Genomic DNA, 24,536 nt, shown 5'->3' on the forward strand with positions numbered 1-24,536 from the left:
ATTTCTTTGCAAATAATCTCTGAACATACTAGAGCACTAAATTAATTCCAAAGTCCATTTTTATAGTAAAAATGAATCCATACCTGTTACTCTTTTACATTAAGGCACTTTATGGGTTCAGAGTATTTCTCAGATGAGATCATGCATAAGTGAGTATTTCTCAGATGACATCATCTACCTGCCATATGACACTATCTTACATGACATCCTCGTTTCCAAACTGGACGTAAATAGATTTGATGGATGGACAGCTCAGTGGATAAGGAATTGGCTAAATGCTCACACTGAAAGCATTAGTCTACATCTCAATGTCTAAATGGAGGTGAGTGACATGTGGTGTCCCTCCTGTCTGTATTGTGATCAATACTATACAATGTCTTCGTCAGTAACATGGAGAGTGGCACAGAATGCACTCTCATCAAGTTTTAGACTGGATACATGGAAAAAGTTTTTACAACAAGGGTAGTGAAGCACTGGAACAGGTTGCCAGAGATGTGATAGGTGCTTCATCCCTGGAGACATTCGAGGTCAGGCTGGACTAGGATCTGAGAAATATGATTTAGCTGTAAATGTCCCTGTTCCTTGTCGGGGAGTTGGACTAGATCACCTTTAACTGTCATTTTCAATTCAAACAATTTTATGATTCTATGTTAAGTTTGCACATAACATCAAGCAGAATGTCAACACGCTGAAGGGAAAGGACAACATCCAGAGGGATCCTAACAGTGCAAGAGGTCTGCCCACACAAACACCATATGTTCCTACACCTTTCTTGGAGCAATTGCAAACAGGAACACAGACTGGACAATCACTTCTAAATGAAAACTTTAACATGCACTCACAGTGTCTGCCTGCAGCTCAGAAAGCTAATCATATCCTGGGCTATATTAAAGGAAGCATAGCTAGCAGATAGGTGATTCTCTCTATCTAGCCCACTCTTGTGAGACCCCACCTGGTGGACTGCACTGAGTTCTAGGACCCCCAGGATAAGAAAGACATGAGCTGTTAGAATAGCTCCAGAGGGGGGCCATGAAGATGATCAGAGGGGCTGGAGAACCCCTACTATGAAGAAAGGCTGAGGAAGTCGGATTTATTTAGCTTGGTGAAAGATCTAAGGAGTCCTTAGAGCAGCCTTCCAGTACCTAAAGGGAACCTACTGGAAAGATAAGAAGCAACTCTTTATCAGGGAGAGCAGTGATAGGGTAATGGCTCAATGTCAAAAACAAATGAACAAAAAAGGTAGATATAATTAGATAAAAGGAAGAACTCCTTTACAGTGAGGGTTGAGATGCACTAGAATGGTCTTCTAAGAGGAGTTATGGATGCCCCATCTCTAGAAGTTTTCAAGGACACAATGGGTGGGGCATTGGGCAAACTGGAAGGTGTGCATCAAAGTAGATGGTCTTTAAGATCCCTTCCAGCCCAAACCATTCTATGATTCTATGACATTAGCTTTATCATAAACACACTCCTTTTTCTTCCCCAATTTTACAAAAAATATATCTTTAATAAAATTACATATGTGTAGGATCCATTATCCAATATGTACATGATGCACATGATGTGTATCCTCTTTTCTCTGGTTGTGAAGGGTAGAAGAGTATAGAAAATAAAAGCAAAATTAAACATTTCTGAAAAGATGTGGAAGATCACAAAACATTTGTATTATTCAGCAAAAGACACAAAGCAATGTAAGAAAACAAGTAAGAGGAAGTGACAAAGAAAGAAACAAGATGTTTGAATGTCGGGTCACTGGTGCAAGTGGAAGTTTAAGGACAAGAACAGATAAGACAAAAAACTTTGCACAAAAGGCTATAAAGGAAAATTAAAACAGATCTTATTAACAATCTTGTTGAGAAGGTCACAGGAATGACAGCTGAATATTTTTCATAATTTTCAATATTTTAATTTTAAAAATATTAAGGTAATTCACAACATTACAGCTTCTGCTACATGCTATTACTATCCAAAAATGGTCTTTATAATGTAATATTTGATTGCCGTTCCCAATATGCCCAATATGCCTGGTCCATCACCATAATTAAGTGAATGGTATCAGGCTGTTTCTTCTTTTCTGCTCTACAACTTTCAAAAGCAGCTGTTTACTGCAGCATTTCATTCTTTCTGTGCCTGTTGCTTCCACTTCTTTCGTCACAGTTTACTATACTGTCACAGATTTGCAAAGAAGTTAACATTTTTCATGATTTTCTCAGAATGTTCCGCTTGATCGACGTCTCATTCTCACACAGGAAAATCCTTTCAATGCCAAATATCCCAACTAAGGATACAGAGGATGACATCCTGCCCATTACCTCTACGTGTCCCAGACTGGTATGGTTGGTTTGTCATCGATATTGAAAAATAATGGTAGGTTCTCCTCTTGAGACTGAGTTGCCGCTCAAATCTTAACAGAAAAAAGTGTTCTGTTGCTGGGAAAGCAAAGAGAGCCACAAGGCTGCCAGAACGTATATGGCTCTCTAACACTTTGTTAGGAAGAATACCAGCAAGTACAAAGGTATCCACTTGCATCTCAACCCTACAGTAATAACTGTAAGAGATATGAGTAAGAACTGCAGACTGTTCCAAATTCTTGTACTTAAAAGCCTGAATATGATTGTTTTCATGGCTTCAAAAGACAACAACTGACTCAAATTATCAGACTCTCTGAGACCCAAATTCTCCAAGGTTTTTGAAGATACGAAACTGAATGCATTGAGTTCCTAAGAAACATTTAAAATTAAGAACAGAATTTAGTGCCGATATTGAGAATAAATTAGGAGTTCTACTGTGTGTGACTAAAACTATATGATGTATTTACAGTTTCCATCTTCTTTATGTTGAAGTCAATAGAAAAAAAATCCTGCCTTATTTAAACGTCAGCAGCATAACAACCATAAATTTAGGTAAGACACTTCAAAACTCTCACCTTGTGCTACCCAATTATCTGAGCAATGTAGTATAAATTAAAACAACTGTCAGCAGTTTAGATTGATTCTCATATTATTGTCATTTATTAATATTGATATAGAGATCTATTACTGAAATGAGGATAAGTCAAGCCCTTAAACAATAGGTGGTTTGACATTACCAGCTTAGATATCCATTTTTTTTCCTGTATATTTTTAATAATCTACACTGCTTAGAATCAAATATCTATTACAAAAACTCAAAGGACTTGTCACCTAATTTTTTTCTAGGGGTTAATCAATAAGTCTAATTAAAAAAGATTTTTAAAGGGAAAAAAAAAAAGCCAACAAAAATAACCTAACATTCAATCTATCCAATACCTCAGGACTTTTGGTAATACTGAATGCAAGGAGGAAAGGCATTCTACTTGCCATGATTAAGAGCCTTCAAGAATTATTAGAAGTTAGATGCAGATATTTCTGCTTGCCAGACAGACAGCGGTATAAAAATGTCTGAGTCACAGTAGCTATGAGTTTTTGCATGCAAAGTAGGTAACAGACTAAACAGCTGTGATTAAAAAAGGCCACCAGAATTCCATGTTTCTGGTGATTCAGATGCAGGCAACAAACAGAGCAACAGCCAACAGGTAATGATCCAAGTGTTACTGTGTTAAAGAGGGAAGAGAAGCACTAGAGATTGCTCACAAGCAATACATGGTGAACATGAGACAGATACAAAGTCATGTCAGAGGAATACAAAGGCAGAGATAAGGAGAGAAAACGCTTATCATGACATGTTATCTATGATGCAAAATTTCAGTATGCAATTCTTACGTGCAACATGCAGTGCACCATTCACTGGTATATGTAAACATCAGTACAAAAATCATTACAGTTTTGTTTCTAGTGATGATCCAATTTGCAATTGCTGATCTGTATTTCTATTATAGAAGCCTTTGTGCTATTTTAAATGAACGTACGTTTTCATTTAAAATGAACATAATACGCTGTAGGGCAAAATTTTCCGAAAATAAGAGGATTTTTTAAAAAGCTTTCATTTTCATTAGTAAGTATCAGCCAACAATTTTTAAATAGTTGAAAGGTTAGGGAAACATAAAAATATGAATGGAAATGAGAAAACAATTTTCCATCCCATTTACTAAGACTCCTATTCAAAAAAAAAAAAGAAAAAGAAAAAACTGCGTTGATGAACTTCAATAACTGTATTTATCACAAATTAATTACAAAATCTAGTTAGGAACAGGCTGCTCACATAAGGTAAGACAGGTTGCAGACATTAGTCCTTTATGTAAAAGCAAATGTCAAAAGAAAAGCTCTGATATTTGGTTGTGGGCTCCCACTTTTCACATAGGCATTTCCTAAATCCATGCTTGATGAGCTTCTCCAGCTATAAATTCTGTAAATTCCCTCTGGAGCAGTGCAGAGTGTGCTTCATGAAAATGTCATCTGCCAGCGCTGCAATTACTCACACTCTAGCAATCATGTGCACAATGCAGAATGGGTCGAATTCAGGTGAGAACGAGAACCAGCAATCAAGCCTCTGGAATTGAGAACAAAGCCATTTTCTTTCATTTGCCATCAACACAACCATCAAGGCCTTAATTACAAGGCAAGTGTCAAGCCTGGCTGCTGAAAGGCTTATTATTATACAGCTCAGCTTCAAATCAGTTTTGTATTGATGATCTGCAAAAATGAGGAAGCTAGCTTAGCCCCACAAGAAGAGGAACAGGGACTAACTGATTATGTGATTGGCAGGAAGAAACAAGGCCATTTAAAAACACATTTCTAGACTGTAAAAGAATTAGTGAACAGCACACCTAAAACCTTTCCATAGACATGTTTTCTACCTCAACAGCAAATCTCAGTGCTCTGATAATTTAAAGGACACCTTCTTCAGTTGAAATTATTGTAGTCTCCACAAAAAAAAAAAACAAAAAAAAAAAAACCTGTCAAAAGTCACTCCTTTCACCACACATTTTGCTTTTTTTGTTAAGGTGTTTTTATTTTTCCAGGCAATAACACATGGCTGTGAATGTTCTCATTGCTCCCTTAAACTTAATTGAATGCCTATATATTGAACACATACAGAAATACTAACTAAACTGCATCTGTATTCACGAGTCCTTGCCCAGCAATTACCTATCCACTCCAGATTAGTTGTTCTCCTATTAAAGAGATGAGAAATTATCATTTGGTAAGCAAAGAGATGAATTCATATTGATTCAAATAAATTATTGATAAGAAACTTATTATAAGTTAAGCCAAATGTCACCCTTTTTACCATTTTCTGTATATGTTTTCTGTTACAGCAAGGCCTAAATTTTTAAATGGCTATTGATGGAATATTAAGTTGTGGGTTTTTTTTGTCTTTTGGTTATCTCAATACATATTTCTTACTTTGCCACTGCATGTTTAATGTGGCTGGAGAAACGTGCTCAGTTCATTGATCTGCCCTTCTGAAACCTATGATGAATAGGCGAAAGTGGATCAACAGAACTTTACCACTAATTTTATATATTCTACTTACAATGCTGACAGTCCGTAGCTCTTTCCTTACTGATTGCCTCATCCATTAGATACTCAACACAAATACATTTTACTTCTTCCAGCACAACAAATCCTAAAAATTTCAATGGTCCATTCTTCAGCAGGGTATTCAAAAACTTGATCAGGAGAAAATAAGCATTCACACAAAAGCACATGACAGTGATAGTCACATCTGCATTTTGGTAATGGTTTCAATGGTTACAGGCTGGATTTATTTTCACGTGATATATTGATATTATACATGATATATTGAAATTACATATAATTCATAAAAAAATCAAATACTAAGAACTCAGATAATAACAGGATAATAACCACTGGAAAAAAATATATATTTTACTAGGAAAAAAAAAAAAAATCCAGATGGATATTTTTATTTTTAAGGGGGAAAAACAGTACTCAGTCTTTCAGGGAATATATTTGAGAAACTTTCTGGGGATTTCAATGGAGATTAGGCAATTCTACTATGTCTGCTTGCACTTGTACTGCTTAAACACTTCATTATTTTTTTTTTCCAGAACACTGGATTGACTACTTCTCATTTTGCTATCGAATTGCTCTATATTTATGAATAGTACAAAAATCTCTTATGAAAGCTATGTTAATTTCAATTTTCCCCACTATTATTATTTGCACTTACATACCTCCTTTCTTCCAAAGGAATTTTAAAGGCCATCTGATTTATTTCAGTCAAGTCCCATTCCTTTCATTTAGGAGGTCATTATCTTTTTGTAGCTCAATTTAGGGTTCTAAATCAAGATATCTTATTTGCACCACAAATATACATCCAAACTACGCTTTCTTTTCTTAGTCTTTTCTTATTTAGGAATAACAAGCAGAACAATGCATTAGTTCCTTGGTATCAAAGAACAAAAATTTTTCAACCTGCATTCTTCTTAGTTAACCTTAATCCAGAGAAGAGTCAACTATCAAGAATTACATATACAGGACAATATGTTGAAATCATTATGAAATGTACTTATACTGAAAGATTCCTGAAAAATATCATTTATACATGTTGTTAATAAGCCCATACTTGGATACCCAGATCAGAAGACTGCTGTACTATGCCTGAAAAAAAAAAAAAAAACCAAACCAAACAGGTATTTCAACAGCTCTTAGCATTCGTAAGTTGGTGAAGAATATTGAGATACTTAAAAACACAGGCAAGTGGAATTGGTCCCAGCAGCTGATCTGAAGTTTATAGCATGGTTTGATGTTCTTATAATGGAAAGACTGCTGTGGCTAGAATTTTTGGTTATGTAAGGGCAAAAAGAAGGCATGTCTAGAATGTCTGGAATAAGAGTTATGTGTCACATGCTCTGTATACTGAGACAGAATGGAATACATTATAAAACTGAAGGTAAAGAAAAAATAATAATTTTTAATACATAAAGGTGACAGATCCTTATGCAGATACTTGGGCTGGCAAGGAAAAGGGAAATCTTTTCTATGTAATTTGAGGATACTATCAAAATAAATATGCCTGACAATGTTAAAAATAATTACTATTGAAAAGAAAAGATACATTTATATTGAAGAGGACAGTTGCTATTCTAAAAATATTTTTGAGAAAAAAATTTTTACTCCAACAGTGTATTCCTACAGTTGGGCCAACACCATCATTCACTTGGCAGATAGCAGGAATATAGAGGAACTGTAAGCCAATATCTCTGATAGATACATAGACATGAACGAGCCACTGACATTTCTAAACTTGAACTTCATCATGTATTACATACTTGATAAAGGAACACTTTTTACTTGGCAAATCACTTGACAATGCATAAAAAGTACAGGTATCAACAATTACTCCTACTTGTTTCTGAAACTTTCCAAGAGAGCCTATGAGATTTCTGGAGTATACAAAAATTGACTCAAAATGAATAAAGGAAATGGACAGAACTATAATTATGTTACTTTCAGTTGTTTGAAGGCCTTCATATAGATTTAATTCTAAAAGATAATGACTGTTAAATGTTGTTTGTGATCCTGAGTCCCTCAGTTTGGAGTACTCAGCCAAAGGTGTTACTGAGCTTCTGAGGCAACTCTGAGCTCTATCATGTAGAAATAATATTATTTATGATTTCTTATGGTGGAAGTCAAAAGTCACTGATCACTTTGGACAGGCTTAGTCATCCTATACATTCAAGTCCTTAGATACAAATGGACACAAGATTCAGCTAAACAGGATCTTCTCTGGAAGCAGATGAATGACATAACTTAGACAAAAGAATGCTATGATCACTTTGGAGAATTTTTAAGGTATAAATTCAGCAAAGTAGCTGAGATATTTGGGTTTCTAAATTGTCTACCAGACTCATTCCGCCAAGTTTCTTTCATAAATTTTTATAAGGATTTTATGGCCCAATTACATCTTTAAATGATAGAACTCATTCCAAAGGTTGTAATTTCAGTGCATAATTGCTGCATGGACCAAAAAGGACTCTATCAGATAGAGGTTTTTACCCAAGTTTTTTGGACTTCTCAAGATTATTTCTTCACATTTTTTCTAAACTATTTTTGTATTTTGAAGCAGTTAATGAAAACTTCACCATTAAAGAAAAAAAAAAAAAAAAAACCTAAAATGCACATCTGGCTCTTTTTTCTCTACTCCCATGTTAAATAATGCATATTCATGATGGAGTACACAGCATATCTTAAAATAAGATAATATTTTAGGCCTTTGATTATCACAACACAGTGCATATTAATGTAATTACAAAGTTATTTAAAAGCTGATAATAATAAACATTAATTGGAGAGCAGGAGAGAAAAGGAATGGTGAATGATTTGTCTTTTAAGCAAGTGGTACTGGATGAACTTTTCTAAGTTCAGTTGGACAAAGTAAAACCAACGTCCCGGAGAAAAAAGATCGGTGCAACTGCATGTAAGCTTTTTTCTCTGCAGTATTTTCTCTCATCTTGTGTCACCTTTTTTTTAATACTTTTACAACTAGATAATATAAAAAAATTTAAAACCTTGTAAAGGTTAAAAAACCTTTCAAAGATCATCAGTTGTGCCCTTCTGGAAGACACTGCAAATGAAATACGTAGCCATAACTTTATATGGACATAAGGTAAGTGTTTTCCCTCATGTTGTCTGAAATCAATATTGGCCAATTTCCCAGCTTTCTAAATCTATTACTTCATAGGTTACTACCATGTATTGCCATTGTATATATCATTCTTCTTTATTAAATCATTCTCTTGTCTATGAGATCTGCATAAACAGGGCTGCCCAGAAAAAAAAAAAAAAAAAAAAGAAAGAAAGAAAAAAAAGCCTATGAGTTTAAGCAAAATGCAATATATAAGCTAAAATTTATGTATGCTATTGAACAACAAAATACAGGCAAATTTCAGGCTTTGTTTCAGAAAAGAAATTTTTTCTCAGGCTTCCAATTTATATTACTCAGGATGAAAATGCTAATAAGTTAACCTAAGGCATGTAATTCAGTATTAATTCCAGGTATGCGGATACATATTCAGTTTTGCATGTATGAAAAAATAACAACTTTTTCTACCATTGCTGTCTTTCGTGAATATCCATTCTTGAATCTTTTTTCTATAGAAAGTGACACGTTCCAAATTATAATATTATTGTCAATGTAAACTAGCTTCTGTCGAGTTCATCCTTACTAACATCTGATCTTACATTCTTCTCCCTTTACAAAGCATAAAGATATATTGGAAAATAATTAAAAGTAAATAGTTGGCTTTGATGCTGTTATAATTATGGGATTTTTTCCTAAATATGAAAACCCAGCAATTGAAATGCATTTTAATCAATCTTGGGACAAATCAAATGAGCTTAGGAATTTCTAGGTCCTTTATCCCTAAATCTCTTTCCTTGATCTGTCCTGTTTCTTTCTGGCTCTTTTGGTTGCCCTGTCTCAAGACAGCGGCAGTTTTGACAATACATTACCAGACAGGACAGACAACATACAGATCAAATTGTAAATTAGCAGTGAACTGATGGCACAACTGGACTTTTGGAAAGTCCAGTTATGGGGCACTAGGAAGTATCCACCATTCTTAGGATTTGTCAGAAAGGTGCTACTGTCTGTGTACAGAGCAGTCTTTCAATTATTTATACTACAAGCCTCTACAGACAATACATTTTGGCAATTTACATAACTGGCCTTACTGCTCTTCAAGAAGAAAGAACCAAATAGCAAACATTCTCTAACCAGCAGGAAGCAGGGAAACATCTTTATTCAACTAGGTTGTTTTGATGGAAAAGCAGCAACTGTGTTCAGGATATAAGGACAGGAATGCCTCTGCATAGAGGAATTGTCTGTTTGGGTTATATTATATGTGCCTACCATAGTAAAATTTACTTTGTTGTTTCTCATCTAAGTGTTGAACTCATTAGCCAAAGTGACAAATGAGAAAGTCTCCCACAAGACCTGAGCAGGCCTGCTCTCAATGAGTTGTTCTCCCAGTCTGTACTCATATCTGAGACTGCCCCAAGAATATTGCAACATGCATTCTCCTAAGAACAGTGGCATAATTTAGTACATAATGAATATATAGAGAATAAAGACATCAAATACTGAGCTATGAATTTGTATGGAACAGCTTATTAGGTGAGGCACGGTTAGCCTCTCATCAATTCTAAGCAAATATTTTGATTTGAGTAATCTTTTCATTTTTTTATTTTATTTTTTTCTGATCTGGTCAACAATAACAGCAATTTTCCTGTCAAAAATTTAGACGAAGCATCCACAGCAGTTCTACTTGCAAGTCATCTTAGAGGAGTAAGCAACATCTGCACTAAAACAAAATATGTGTAACTTTTTGAAAACAAGTATCAGTCCAGAAAGCCTCCTGAAGATAGCGGCAGAGGAATAAAGTGAAGTGAGGTTCATATGACTGAAATAGAAACCACATCAAATAAGCCATCCAGGTCATGGTTTTTCAGATGTAAGTGAAGAAGAGCAACCTGAGCTACTGCAGTGCCACAACTGTACACAATGTGTACAATTTCCACATAGATACATCAGCAATAGTTGGTTACTGTCTACCAACTGTTGAGTACTGGTCACTATAGTTCTCCATCTTCTGGCAGAACTTAAAGGCAAACTTGTTATCTTTCCCCTTATATTAGGCACTGAAACAACTGGTTTGTTTTCAATTAAAGCTGAACACTAAAAAACATCCAAATTATTTCAAAAAGAGAAAAAATATTTTCTACAACAGCAAGAAATGGTTTAAGGCATAATGACTGAATACAGAAAGTGAAGTATTTTATTGTCAAAGCATGGCATCTTTCTATACTTCTGTCAAAGAGAAAACTGAAGCAGTTGTGAATTTCAACAGCAGGTCTTTTCCTTATGAACCATCAACTCTGAAACAAACTCTTTAGCCTATATCAAGTCTTACCATAGTAACAGACCAAACTGCAGGAAAAAAAAAAATGCATTTGTGCATTTACTCCTTCCGAAGTTCCACATTAATAATTTCATCAATCTAGTGTTCCTATGGCTAAATTAGAAACAAAAACATGATATGCAGCTCACTCCAAAAATAATGTCCTCTATTTATTTCCATGCAAACTACTACAGATACAAAGAATAAAATAGCACTATTTGACAGAGCAAATTCTCAGCTACAAAACACTATTTTTCAACACTGTCACCACCATTAGTCATAAATTTTTGCCAGGGATGAACAAGAGCTCATAAAATTCTGCATGGTTGTTAAGAACGTGGCTTGTCATTTGGGTCACTGTTACCACTGCCTCACTGCACTCACATCCGCTGTTTGCTCTCCAGAAACATTCACCAAGTATCAATGAGTATCAGTGGGTGCCATTTTTTCTGTACAGAGTAATTCAATTCCATATCTTTGCTTTAAATGCACTTCCATGTCAGACATTATTTTGTCAGTGCCCCGCTGCTGCCATCTGTCACACAGCAACAAAATGCAGTGGAATACTGGTGGTAAGGTTCAACCTCTACTGTCATACCACCAACACCCATCTCCGATGTTGTGGGTCAACGTAATAAAATAGGAGAGAATACGTTCAGAACAACCTTCATGCTTTTTTGCCTCCTGTGATACGACATCATTCAGCACACTTCTAGCTTGGCTGGGGTTACGTACGGAACGATTGTCAGTCATCTTTCATGTTGTAGTATTAATCCCTACAGTAAAGACTTTAAGAGGTGAAACCTCTGGGCACAATCTCAAAACCACTGTGGTTCTCTGTAAAGGACAGGAATCACTGGTATCAATATTTCTTTTAAGTAGGGAGAGACTATCTTTTAATCATCATGGCATTTTCTAACTCCAACATTTCCTTTAATATTTGTTTCTTTTTTTTCTGTTTTACAGGAACAGAGAACCACAGTTATTTAGCTTGAAAATGGCCTCCAATGGATTCTAGTCATCTGGCTCAATCCTAGATCAATTCTGAATCTTGGCCAGGTTGCTCAGGGTTTTTTCCCATTACGTCTTGAAAACCTTCAAGGATGGAGATCCACTGCCACCCTGAACCTGTTCCAGTGCTATTTCCAAACTTTTATTCTCTTAAAATGTGCACACACAAAGCTGACACATACATCAGATTAAACAGACCTGTGACCAAGATTTTGCCTACACCCACACATCAAGAGTGGGATTTTTAATATCTAGAAAAATAAATTAACAATTACTTTTCAGTCAGAATCAGGATTTCACAATAATACAGAGTTGTGATACATACAACTGTCACGTATATAAACTTTGTTTCTTAGAATTGCTGATGTTTTGAATTTGATTGCTAATGTTCCAGTATCTGAAATTGCTCGAATCAGTTAACTGACAAATTATAGACTAAAGGAATGAAGTTACTTCATTCATTCTAGTTTTATTAAAGTTTTTGCTTACTTCTCACTTTATTTTGTATAGAGAAAGCACACACAAATACTGAAAAAAAAAAAAAAAACACTGCATTGATTTTAATTACTTGATTATGATTAGAGTTTCAAAAGGTCTCCTGATGGGGTTTAATACTACTTTACTGGTTTCACTATCAAAACTGAACAAATCTATCATTTTGTAACATCAGCAATGGAATTGTTTGTCCAGAACTGAAAAAGGGTCATCACTAGTCTGAATAAGTTTCTTTTAGAATTAATGAAAATATATTGTGAAAGATGACTAAGAAACTATGGGATATCAAAAAATTCAAAAACAAATAATAGGAGAAAATATTAATTCAGCATGTAAACTGGATGAAATCTCACACAATACAGCCAGGATTTCACTCAAATATCCTTTTACAGATTGCTTTTTTTCATTTATGCTTAATAAATCCAACTACTTCAGAGCAGTAACCAATTCTTAACTTATATCAAAAGTTTGTGTTTTATTTTTGTTGTTGTTTTGTTGCTTTTTTTAACTTCACCAAGCAATCCTTGGATGGGTAAAGCTCTGCTAATTTTCAAATTTCAACTGTTATTAGTAAATCTATAAAAACAAACCAGTAAGAAAATGGAAAACACTTTTTGTACAGCTGTCATAAACACTCTGGAAAGTTTCTTGTAATCCCATTTTGCCCATTACTTCTCTTTTCAGGAATGCCTTGAACACCTCCAGGCACAGGCATCCACCACACTTCTAGGCAACCTCCTGTAACAATGCCTCACCACCCTCACTGTAAAAAAATGCTTCCTTATTTCTAACCTAAGCCTATCCTCTTTGAGCTTGAAGCAATTTTCCCTTGTCCTGTCACAACAGATCCTGATAAAGAGTCTGTCCCCTTCCTTCATGTAGCTCCCCTTTAGATACTGAAAGGCTGCTATCAGGTCATCTCGCAGCCTTCTCTTCTCCAGGCTCTCAGCCTGTCCTCATGGGAGAGTTCTTCCATTCCATGGATCATTTTTGTGGCCCTTCTCTGGAACCTGGAAGCAGGTTCATGTTTCTCTCGCACTGAGAACTCCACATCTGGACACAGCACTCCAGGTGAGGTCACATCAGTGCAGAGTAGAAGGACAGGATCACCTCCCTCACCCTGCTGGCCATGCTTCTTTTGATGCAGCCTAGGATACAGTTGGCTTTCTGGGATGCAAGGGCACATTGCTGGCTCACATCCCACTTGCCATCCACAAGTACCCCTACGTCCTTTTTGGCAGGGCTGCGCTCAATCCTTTCATCCCCCAGCTTGCATTAATAGTGGATGTTGTCTTAACCCAAGTGCAAGACCTTGCACTTGGATTTGCTGAACCTCGAGAGGGTTACAGTAGCAGAAGGGTTACAACAAACAGCTTGCCAGATATTTAAGACTTTCACAGGGATTCTGGTTTTCTCAAGTCTCAAATAGTTTCTGAATGTATTCAGAAATTCTGTGCTTTTCTGATCATTTGGGAGTGAACAAAAATAAACTTAACTCATTCTCATAGAGAAAAAAAAAAAAAAGAATTCAGAATTCAGATTTTGGGGGGAAAAAAAAAAAAAAAGCTTAGCTGAAAAATATTTGTATTTGAGGAAACACCTCCCTTACATAGCTATTTGTGATTGCAGGTTGCAAATCCTCCCATCCAAACTACAGACTTTCTAGTCCAAATGGCACTTGCACGTGCAAATTTAGAGTTAAACAGGATCTAAGAGATTTACTGGTTGTATGCTGGTGCCCTGCTCAGGTCTCAACATCCATCTGTTGCATATGCATTTAGTCAAAATAGTGCCAGAGGCACTATGCCAGAACAGGGATAGCAGGAGCTCACCTCAGACCAGACACTGGCTTTGTTTATTTTTAATTGATTCCACCAGCTGATGTATTGTGTTTAACGAGAAAACAACAAACAACAAACCAACATATGAAGAAAGCTATCCTCAAAAAAAATGTGTCCTTTTTTCTTTTGACTTCCAAGCCCAAGAAAAATAAGTCAAATACTTTTTGTTTTGCCAAAGAATTCAGAATCTCACACAAGTAGTACTTCATTACTATTATTACAACTGTTAGAAATCTCCAGAAGAATTTTTACTTTGATAACAACAAAAATGAAATTGTTAAGTCCCTGTTTCTAGTGATTTCTGCTCATTAGTTGAGGGCTCAAACCATCCTTCTAATTGTAACAGAGACAGGATTATTGTCAGCACTCCCCACTACATTCTATCTCAGTAAACAAGGACAGCTTTTACTTGTGATGTACTCAGAATCACTAGCCAGATGAAGTAACTCTGAGGGGAACTTTTTCATTAGTTTCACCAACATCAATCATCAGTTTAGACAAGGCAAATTTTGTGCCTGGAATGAATATGATGTAGGGCAGAACAAATAGATGCCTTGCACACAACTCCACATTTGACATGGGTTTTGTATACATGTGTATGGATATACTTCTCACTATTGCTCAGTAGAACACTGAGAGAATCTAGAAATAAATGGCAAGCCTGTATAGTTTAAATGTGCATTCCTAAATACAGCAAAAGTCCTGGTTTGTTTTTTGAAGTATTTTTCCTTTAAACTCAGCTTAAAAACAGGCATGACAATTTATTTCTAATTAACATTAACCTCAGCAAATCTGACTTTGTGGCCATTCCCAGCAGCACAAAGGAGGCTCCCACTCCAACATGACACTCGGGCCATCACAGAATCCAGCTGCCAAACTGCAGCAAATATTCATCCCACAGCAGCTTCTGGCCCCTTGGTGAGCTCTGCAGGCAGTGAAGCTGACAGCTCTGAAGTTGCCTGTGGGTCTGTCATGTAGCTCAGCTTCTAGCTGAGCTGACTTATTCTACTTGGCGCCATTTTTCTTTCACTTACCTTTGATCCTGAGATATTTGCATATTGTTATGTGCTTGGGAAAAAGTTCCCATGTAAACCTCTTACGAGCCCGCTGTGTTTGTTCATTCTTAAAGTAAGAGGTGATATCCCACAAATCTAGAGCCATGATGTACATTACTCATGATGTTGTCATGAAATAACCTTTCTCACCACTTACATAACAGATCCTGCAGCTAATACAAATTGATATGAGATGTCCTGAGAAACTGCACAAGATCTAATAATAGTCCTACAAATGATGCCATATGTAGCTATAGGCAGCTTTGAAGCTACACATTAATGTAGTCACCTGTTAGTCTCTTAAGAAGGCTGATTCTACTTTCCTTTCTACCCTGATTACCTTACCCATTAGCAAATGTCTATCACACAGCTGAATCCCAAAGCAAGCAGAGTGTTGGCACACTGGGAGTGTGGAAGGAGGGGAAGACAGCAAATAAAATAAAGGATGCAAGCTAGCCTGAACAGCAGGACCAAGGACTGGGGAAAAAATAGCAAAGACCAAATGATGGTGAATCAAGTTCAAGGAGCATTACTGACAAGGTCAACTCTTAAGAATTCATTTAGTCTCCACAAACCATTCTGTTCTGGGTAGGGGGCAACTTCTATTAGCTTTAAGAAAAATGTATTTTTTTGTTTTCAGCTTGCCATTTCTTTTCTGGAAGCTATTTGTCCCAAAGAATCTTTTACTATAATACATTTCATGACAATAAAGTGATGACTCACTTTTTCTTTCCTAAATATACACATTAACAATTTCCAGTTGTTACAAATCTTTACAGTAGTTTTTAGTGTGAGTTTCTCTTCCATTTTTTAATGCCAGAATATGTAATTAACTAATTAATTCAATAATCAAATTTAATTCTTATTAAATCTGAAAGTAGCTACCTCTAAAAGACAAAGATGTTCTGATTTGTAGCGGTTTTAGCACGTAAAATATTATAGGAGTCCATTCCAGAATTGAGTTCATGAGTATATTAAAAATGAGATCTTTGCTATATTTTACCAAAACTAGCCCAAAGACAAAGCTAACAAAAGCATCAAAGACTGAAAACAATTTCCCACTAGCTGAGGCTTGTCCAATAACTAGTCACAAGGCATTAAGTCTCTCCCTTCTAATGACTTCAAAGCAAATCAACGGGTGATTCACTGAATCTGGCCCCAGAGAGATGACAAACTGCACCTGTGTCAAAATAAAACCTGTTCTGTGTGCAAATATGCAGATTTCTATCGGAAGACAGAATAGAAACTGGAAATTGTACAAAGTTATCTTTGTACAGGCTGCCAAAACCTCCACTAAACAACTACTGCATCATTTACAGAGACTGCAACTAGCTCTTCTGCCACATCAGTCCCAGCCAAAGGAAAGCAAGAGTGTGTCGTGCCTTCAGCCCTCACCAGCTTTGCCTATTGTAGTACCTTCCTTGGGATGCTGAAAGATTATACGTAATAAAAACATGTGCTCATACATATAGGGTGTAACATTATTTGGAGTAAAAATCAATCATCCAAAATGAAAAATCCGGGCCAAATTTTTTGAGACCCTTTTCGTTTCATTACAATTACAGATTAATTTTATGGAAGGACCCACCTGCTGAAAGCTCGAGCTTTAATATATTTGTGTAAACAGTTACTTACTGACTGACAAAACTGAAGATTGCTCTAAAAGCATGTTAAAAGGTACAACTGAAAATTTTCATATGCTTCAGCTTTTATGCATAGATTAAAGGAATTTCAAAAAACAAATACGTGTGAAGTTCAACAATCTGTAAATCTGTTACCTCTACATAGCACTGAAGCTACAATTTTTTTTTTTCAAAAAATTCAAACATTCACTGTCTTTAAACTGCACAGAATTTTACCAGATTTTACTGATGTGTCCTTTATAAAAGAGAATAAAATTTTCTTGCTGTATCTTTTTTACAACTCTTAACACATCTTAAATATCAAAGGCAATTTTCAGAAGTGACATTTCATTTTGAAATCTGATTTTGTTTAGCTCAGAAAACAGAATCACAGTCCTTAGCACTGGATCACTTCAAAAATAATACTTTCAGATCAGATATGAACTTATAATTGCATTTGTTTAATTACCTAATACACACAGTGCTTTGTTTGTGCTGTCTTCATGTGCTCTTTTGTTTTTCTGACTTTATGACAGCTGCAAAGAAATGAACATAATTTGATCAAACAAAGCTAAGTTAGGATAATATGATTCAGCAAAAAGTCTAATTATATGATCCAACTTGAATCAGCAGAGTAAGTGATACCAATTCATCATGCATATGTTTTGTATTAGGTATCCCACCACTAGATTTTCTGTATTGTTGAAATTAAGGTTTGAATGTTGAGTTTATGATATAGGTGGTACAAAATCCAATTTTGGAAGCAAATTAATATATGTTGTGTTAAACTGTTGAGCCTCATTAAAAAAACGCAGCCTACAATGTAAATATATTCAATCTGAGAAATAGCATAAGTAAGTTCAAGACTAACTCCACATGATTTTAAGCAGAATTTGGCTTAATAAGTTAAGAATACACATCAGTATTTTCAGTAGCAATTCAGCTCCTTGAATATTGAATAAGCCTTATTAATTTTGCAGCCACTCAGAAAAATCTTTAGTTTAATAATAATAAAATCTACTACTATGGCATTACTCAAAGATCTGACATTTCTCAACTTCTAAAATTAGAAGTAACTTTTAAAAGACTGTTATTGTGACTGTGATTTTTAAATGACACCCAATTTTCCATGCCCTTCATGGAAAGCTAAGGAAGGAATATTACAGCTTCTAATACCTTAAGGTCTGGTTTGGCACAATATACAAAATTTTCAAATGAGCATTAGCAACACATTCGCCAACAGTCATTGAAACACAAGTTCAATTGAAAATCTGACTTTGCTTAACTACCTCTTTTGAGCCACAAGTAAAAACAAGGGCTGCAGTAAAGAGACTATCACACTATGACAGGGCAAGCTGTAAAATTTAACTCTGCTGAAAGAATCCTACAAAATACAGCAACAGATTCCACAGCAATAGGATACAACAGAACTTCTCATCATGAAGCACCAGGGTCATATCATACTAGCTAATCATAAAACATACTTTGGACATTTTCAAGTATTCAACAGCTTTATCAGTTCTGTTGAAACAAAAAAAAAAATGTAGAATACAATCTCAAAAGTACATAAATCAATCAGATTTACTATGCCAACAAATTAAGTGCCTTTCAATTTCTCTCTTCACACTACAATACTCATCTTCAGTTGGCTGCAAAATGTTTTCTTCCTTAATTTCCATATCTGTTTTTTCACACTGCCAAATGCTCACTTGCTACTATCTTTACCTTCTCCTCCTTCTATCCTTTTCCCCTTCCTTCTCTCTTCCTCCCTCCCTCCGTTCCTCTCTCTCCCCCTCCCTTCCTCCTTTCCTTCTCTCCTTTCCTTTCTTTCTTCTCATTTAATCCTTTGCTCCTTTGCTCTCCCTTCCTTCTGGTGATCCTACTCACACTCTGTCCGCCTGTCTTCTGTCCCTTCAGGCATAGTTGTCATATTTAGGTCCCATTTTTGCTCTCAGGAATCTGTATTACTGCTGCAGGTTTCCCCACCTCCTATCCAAATTCCCCCCTCCTAAGTTTGCAGCTTTCCTTGCATCACCTCTGGACCAGGTCTCTCATTATCTTTCAGCTTCCCTGAATAAATCCCCTTCCCAATAATTTACTTCCTTCCTCTTTCTCTTTTCTTCTTGTCTATCTGATCTAGTTAGACTGGTTGGAGTGAATGAGATGACTCCAATACCCTGTCAGACAATACCCTGTCACACACTCGTCCAAAGCCACTCTTATAAAGGGCAGTATTTCCACTGAAATCCATCTGTGAGTAAGTTGCTTCCCTCTGAAAATTATGACCCACCAATTCCAGTAACTTGCTTATTTTCCACAATGAAGGCTTCCCCATGCCCAATTAAAATAGCTGTTTTCTGGTGAAATGTAAAGAAAGCTGAGCTGGAACAGTTCTTTTGGTGTGTGCAGACAGGAAGATTAATTAAGTTCTTTAGATGCAATAATTACTCTATTTGTATTCCATTTGACTTTGTGATGCAAACAGATACAGTATATCATAAGAGCTTCTGAAAGCACATGAATCATCCAGGGAAGCTCTGGTTACAGCACCCCATTATAAAGAAACAAACATCCCACTGCCCCCACAAACACACACTTACCTTTTAGAGCATTCATGCTCTTGAACTGATGCCACAGACAGAAGCCAGTTATCCTATTCCAAACAGCATCTAAGACGAAGACATTTCCTCCCCTGCCTCTCTTTCTAGCATCACTTACCGGTTTTTAAAATTCACATCTCATTTACAACCATCATGATCTGCAGTAAGAGAACACATGGCAACTCATTTCACAATCTATTTTGTGCTAGTTCTATCCAAAATTGTCTCAGAAGATACATGTATATGAAAAATGGATTAAAAAAAATTCATAATGTCTGCTTCATATATCTTAGATTAAGCTAAAGTTTAGACCTTCGATGCCATGGTATACAGAAGAGTTAAAAGCCTAACGTAAATACTGCAAACAGCACTACCTTCTATAACACACAGCAACCCTTCCCTAAGGTTCACAATATTACAGGTAGTTTTTGATTTAATGAGTATTTCTCCACCGCTTCCTTGCAGTAAATCCCAGAAGAAGAGAACAAAAACCTCATTTTCATGAACAATTCCAGCAGAAAGTTAACACGCCTGTTTGTTTATGCTGATCAGTGCAAAAGAATATCCCAGGATTACCTGGGAGGAGACAGCAGAAGAGCAGAAAAGTTAGAAATACACAGATTTTATCTGGAAAGAGTGCCCAGCTTTCCAGTCTTGCCACATTTTGTCTTTGGATCTGGAAATTTATGTGTTTTCTTTCCTAGGTACCTCTACTGCTAAAAGTAAGGGAGAAACCAACAACAAATATGTCCTAGATTGACCTAGAAATGACAGAAACAGGTAAAGAACATCAGTTACTGCGTTTTTGAGAAAGTAGTATTGCAATAGTTTCAACAGTCTGAAGTAAGATATCACTTCATTCATGGTGAAGGATTTGCATACAAAATCTGACTGAGATTTTCAAGTGTGCAGGACAATGAGATTTAACTCATGACATTCATTCAGCTGGCTCACTCCTCACACCCTGAAAAAGCCAACTAAATAAAGAATGCAAGAATGGCAAAGGAACAAAGCTAAAGTAAATAATGTATTACCAATACATTAATATATTATCCTCAGTCTTGCTTGAGTCAAGAGCAATATATTCTCATTAAATAGCCACAGAGCCTATGTTCCCAGCAAAAACAATTACTAGCATAGATCTGCACATCTCTTTAACTACATCAGACTGATTTTCACCTGCCATCAGATATTAAATGTTTTATCTCCATCCAATGTAGTTACAAACAATCCTAGCATATTTTTTGAATGTCAAGAGAGTCTTCAGCGATGAAGACAGATATCCTCTAGATAAACATTTTGTTCAGGCATCACTATTCAGAACGTGAGACAGACTTTATAAGTAAATAAGTAGGACATCAAAAACTTTTAGAGAGAATATTTTTTTTATCAGCATGAAGAGAAGAGCTAAAATAAAGGTGTGCAAGTGTCTGGCAAACTAAGTGCATGGCCTCACCTGACACTGTGTCATTTCACTATAAGGAGTACACGTCTCCCCAGGAATAAAATTCATGGCCCAATTTCAATAGCAGAACTCAGACACATACTAAAAAGATTTATGTTAGATATGAATAATGCCAAACCACCACCCTTTCAAGATGACAAACTCAGTCATCTGGCCAGCTTAGATAAACTGTGAAAAACATTGGAAAAACCTATTTTACTGACATCCCCTGTAATCAAGATCTGCAAAGCAGTGGACAGCATCTGTACCTCAGGCAGACTGAAATTAGTCAGCCACTACACTGTAGTTTGCAAGTAAAGAGACAACACAGTTGTCAAAAGAAAATACAGGGAATGGCATCCTAGAATTTAAGTACCAACAGTCAAATTTAACCATCATTTACATCTTGTTTCTCAGACAAGCCACTAGAGGGTGAGACAATTGCAAAATTGATCAGATTTGAACAGGCCTATCTGGCAGAGGGCACTAGTGCATGTTCTGCTATGTAAGAAAGCAGTGCAGTGTGAGGAAATGAACTCTTGATAGCTGGTGTGAATTTACAGATTCTTCTTTTTACAGGCTAAGACACAGTCATCATTCACCATCATGCAAGTGGAAGCATGAGTTTGATGACCACACAGCGATTTTTGTTGAAGTACCTGAGTAGAGAATTCATTATAAGTACAGAAAAGATCATTTCAGTGCATTGGTACCAAGTCTGTCTTCTTCAGGTCACAGATTCAAGTGCTGAGCAGGACACTAATGACTAAATATTGTTAGCATCAAATGCTAACATTGTACTTGAGGGCTTCCTATAAGGAAAATAATTTCATGTCTTCTCTCCCTGCAGACATGGCTAAAAACCTCCATCACAAACAAATCTTATTAACATTTCTGTTAGCTCTGAATTCACCATACGTGACAACAGGAGCCCAACTTCTAAAGGAAATTTCATCTCTTAGTTGACAACATTTTCATCTTTGTAAAATCAGATCCCGACCTAGAAGTGGTTCCAGTCTCAGGGGAGTCCTAGATAAAAGAGTTGCATTGTGCCTTGCAGCTTCAACATTTATCATGGAAATGCTCTGACACAGCAACTAGGAAATTATCCTTTGTGCAACTGAACTGTATGGCACCCAACTATGGTTGAACAGCGCATCTGAAGAGCCTAATATTTCTTCTACCAGTCCTAGAAGCTGTTCCATATTCACTGATATTTTTAATGCAACTCTGTATTGTCAACTGCAGTATAGATGCTCCAGTTCATAGCAAATGATTGAGCAGATTTTGCAGCCATCAGAATAACCTCTGCAAAGTCACAATGGCGGCCTATGTGAGTTTTCATTCATGGCTCTGTCAATAAAGAAATTTTAACTAAATCAGTGACACGTGGAGCAACCTCTTACATAAAGTGTGGTCCCAAGATTACACACACACAAAAAAAAAAAAAAATTCAAACCATATTTAGAAGACTGAAGATATCGTCAAAGCTGAAACAGACACAGGTGGTGAGATCAACAGCTGCGATCTTAAAGATCAGAAGACACTTCTATCAAGACAGGAAGCTATACATCAAGCTTTGAATTCTCCGTGCTGAAACAATAGAACAAATTTCAACATCAGTGAGGCAATATAATGGGATCCAGTAAAAAAAACAAACGTGAATAGAAAGAATTCCTACTCACATTTATTGTGCTATTATTCTGGGATGTCCTTTTGCTTACTCATATTTTACGAAAGAACGATGCATTGGCATGCCTAAGTGCACTGAGCTAACACGACAAAAGAGATGTGGTAGCTCTCACTACTGTGGAGGAACAGCAGTGATTGATTACAATCTTTCAGAAACCACTTGTGTCTGTGTGCATGTGCTCATCTTATGCAAGAGAGGCATTTTCTGTGTGCAAAGGTAAGGCAGAGGAGGATGATACATTTCAAATCCCAAAGTGATATTATAGACATGCTGGGAAATCCTACCTGGTATGACTCCGTACTTAGCAATTTTTTTCTTACAAATGAGGAAATTCAAACTACAGGAGATATATCTGCGTGGATTGGTGATACAGCACAGTCACAGGACAGTGATTTAATGTCTAGGTTAGCAAATTTGGGAATTGTTGTGTTTATCTTGTGTCTCAGGACAGTAAGACTGTTTATTTTTGTTTGGAAAAGCCTCCATTAAGCAGACACTTGTTTCAATACATAGTGCAAATTGAGAAGTGACCTTCCCAGCGAGGTATAAAATTTCCTGAGATCTGTAAATTCCATTTTTTCCTAAAACTATATATATATATTTTTTCTGAGTAGGGACCTCCCTCTGTGCAGTTAGAAACTGCACTTTTAATTTTGTTGCTCCATACAACTATAATATCTTTCCCATCTCCCTAAGTCAACTCCTTTCCATAAATCCTTCCTTAAAAGCATGCCTTATCTTCAGTTATAATTGCTGCTTATTGTAAAATGTTTTGCAGTGCTCTGGATGAAGGACACGTTACAGGTGTAGATAGTACTGTTTGGTGGTAGGCAGTCAGAAATTCTATACACAAGATCACTTTCAAGATTAAAATGCTAGGTTCCCTCCCTGGCTAGTGAGTTTCACCAGTGCTATCATAACCCCACATATCCCCTATAAAATCTTTTGTAGAACTTGGAAGGGTATTATTACAGACTTTAAAAAAATTCTGCCTGGAGTTACAGTCAGGAATCCTGCCATAATAGCTCTGCCCAGCACTTCCAACTGATCATGCTGTCAGCAGTGGAGCACTGCAGGGGTAAATGGATAGCAATTAAAACACGAGCACTGGAAGTACAGGTCTATACACAAACTTAGCTGCTAGGAATTTCAAGACTACAGGCTTTCAAACACATTACATACAGAGTTGTATTACAAGACAGAGGAAATTGCAAGGAAAATATGTACAAAGGTTGCTCCGAAAGTAATGCCTCTATTTTATTATGTTGGCTTACACTATCAGGGGCAGATGTTGGTGGTATGGCAGTAGAGCATGAACCCTCCAGACAATATTCTGTTACATTTTGTTGCTGTGTGACAGATGGCAGCAGAGGGGCACTCTTGCAAAACAGCATCAGACATGGAAGCACATACAAAGCAAAGGTATGTCACTGAATTCCCTCACGCAGAAAAACAGCACCCACTGACATCAACACTTGCTAACATTTCCAGAAGCAAAGGTGGATATGAGCACAGTGAGGAGGTGGGTGGTGCATTTCAGCAGCGGTGAAATGTGCTTTCAGCAATGTGAAAGACATGCTACATTCCGGATGGACATGCATAGCTGACATATCATGAAATGAGGAGTGCCTCTATCAGTTCATCTGCACAAGTAATAGAATCCTAAGAACTGAAAGGGACTTCTGATGGCCATCTAGTCAACTGCCCAAACTGAAAAGGGACATGCACAGCTAGATCAGGTTGCTCAGAGCCTCATCCACCCTCAAACTGAAGTCTCCAAGCATGGGACATCCACCACATCACTGGGCAAACTCCTCTAACAGTGCCTCACCACCCACACTGTTAAAGATGTTTTCTTTGTAGCTAACCTAAATCTACTCTCCCTGAGCTTGTAGCCATTTCCCTTGTCCTATCACAACAGACCCTGAT

General features: G+C 36.5%; 1 protein-coding gene across 6 annotated transcripts in view; it reads right to left on the bottom strand.

The window, feature by feature from the left end:
* The window catches only part of MYT1L (myelin transcription factor 1 like), a 300,604-nt gene that overhangs the window by 219,809 nt on the left and 56,259 nt on the right, over nt 1-24,536 (bottom strand). The window contains exons 2-4 of one of the 6 annotated variants that reach the window (XM_090136338.1): nt 22,374-22,507; nt 19,471-19,628; nt 17,340-17,406 (exon numbers count right to left, since the gene is read on the bottom strand). The exons of the other annotated variants lie outside the window; for them this stretch is intronic. The gene's annotated coding sequence lies outside the window, so the exon portion shown is untranslated. The remainder of the gene's footprint in view (nt 1-17,339; nt 17,407-19,470; nt 19,629-22,373; nt 22,508-24,536) is intronic. 6 annotated transcript variants of the gene reach the window in all.

This window comes from Phasianus colchicus, chromosome 2 (genome assembly GCF_987193195.1).
Source record: "Phasianus colchicus chromosome 2, bPhaCol1.hap1.1, whole genome shotgun sequence".
Taxonomy (NCBI): domain Eukaryota; kingdom Metazoa; phylum Chordata; class Aves; order Galliformes; family Phasianidae; genus Phasianus; species Phasianus colchicus.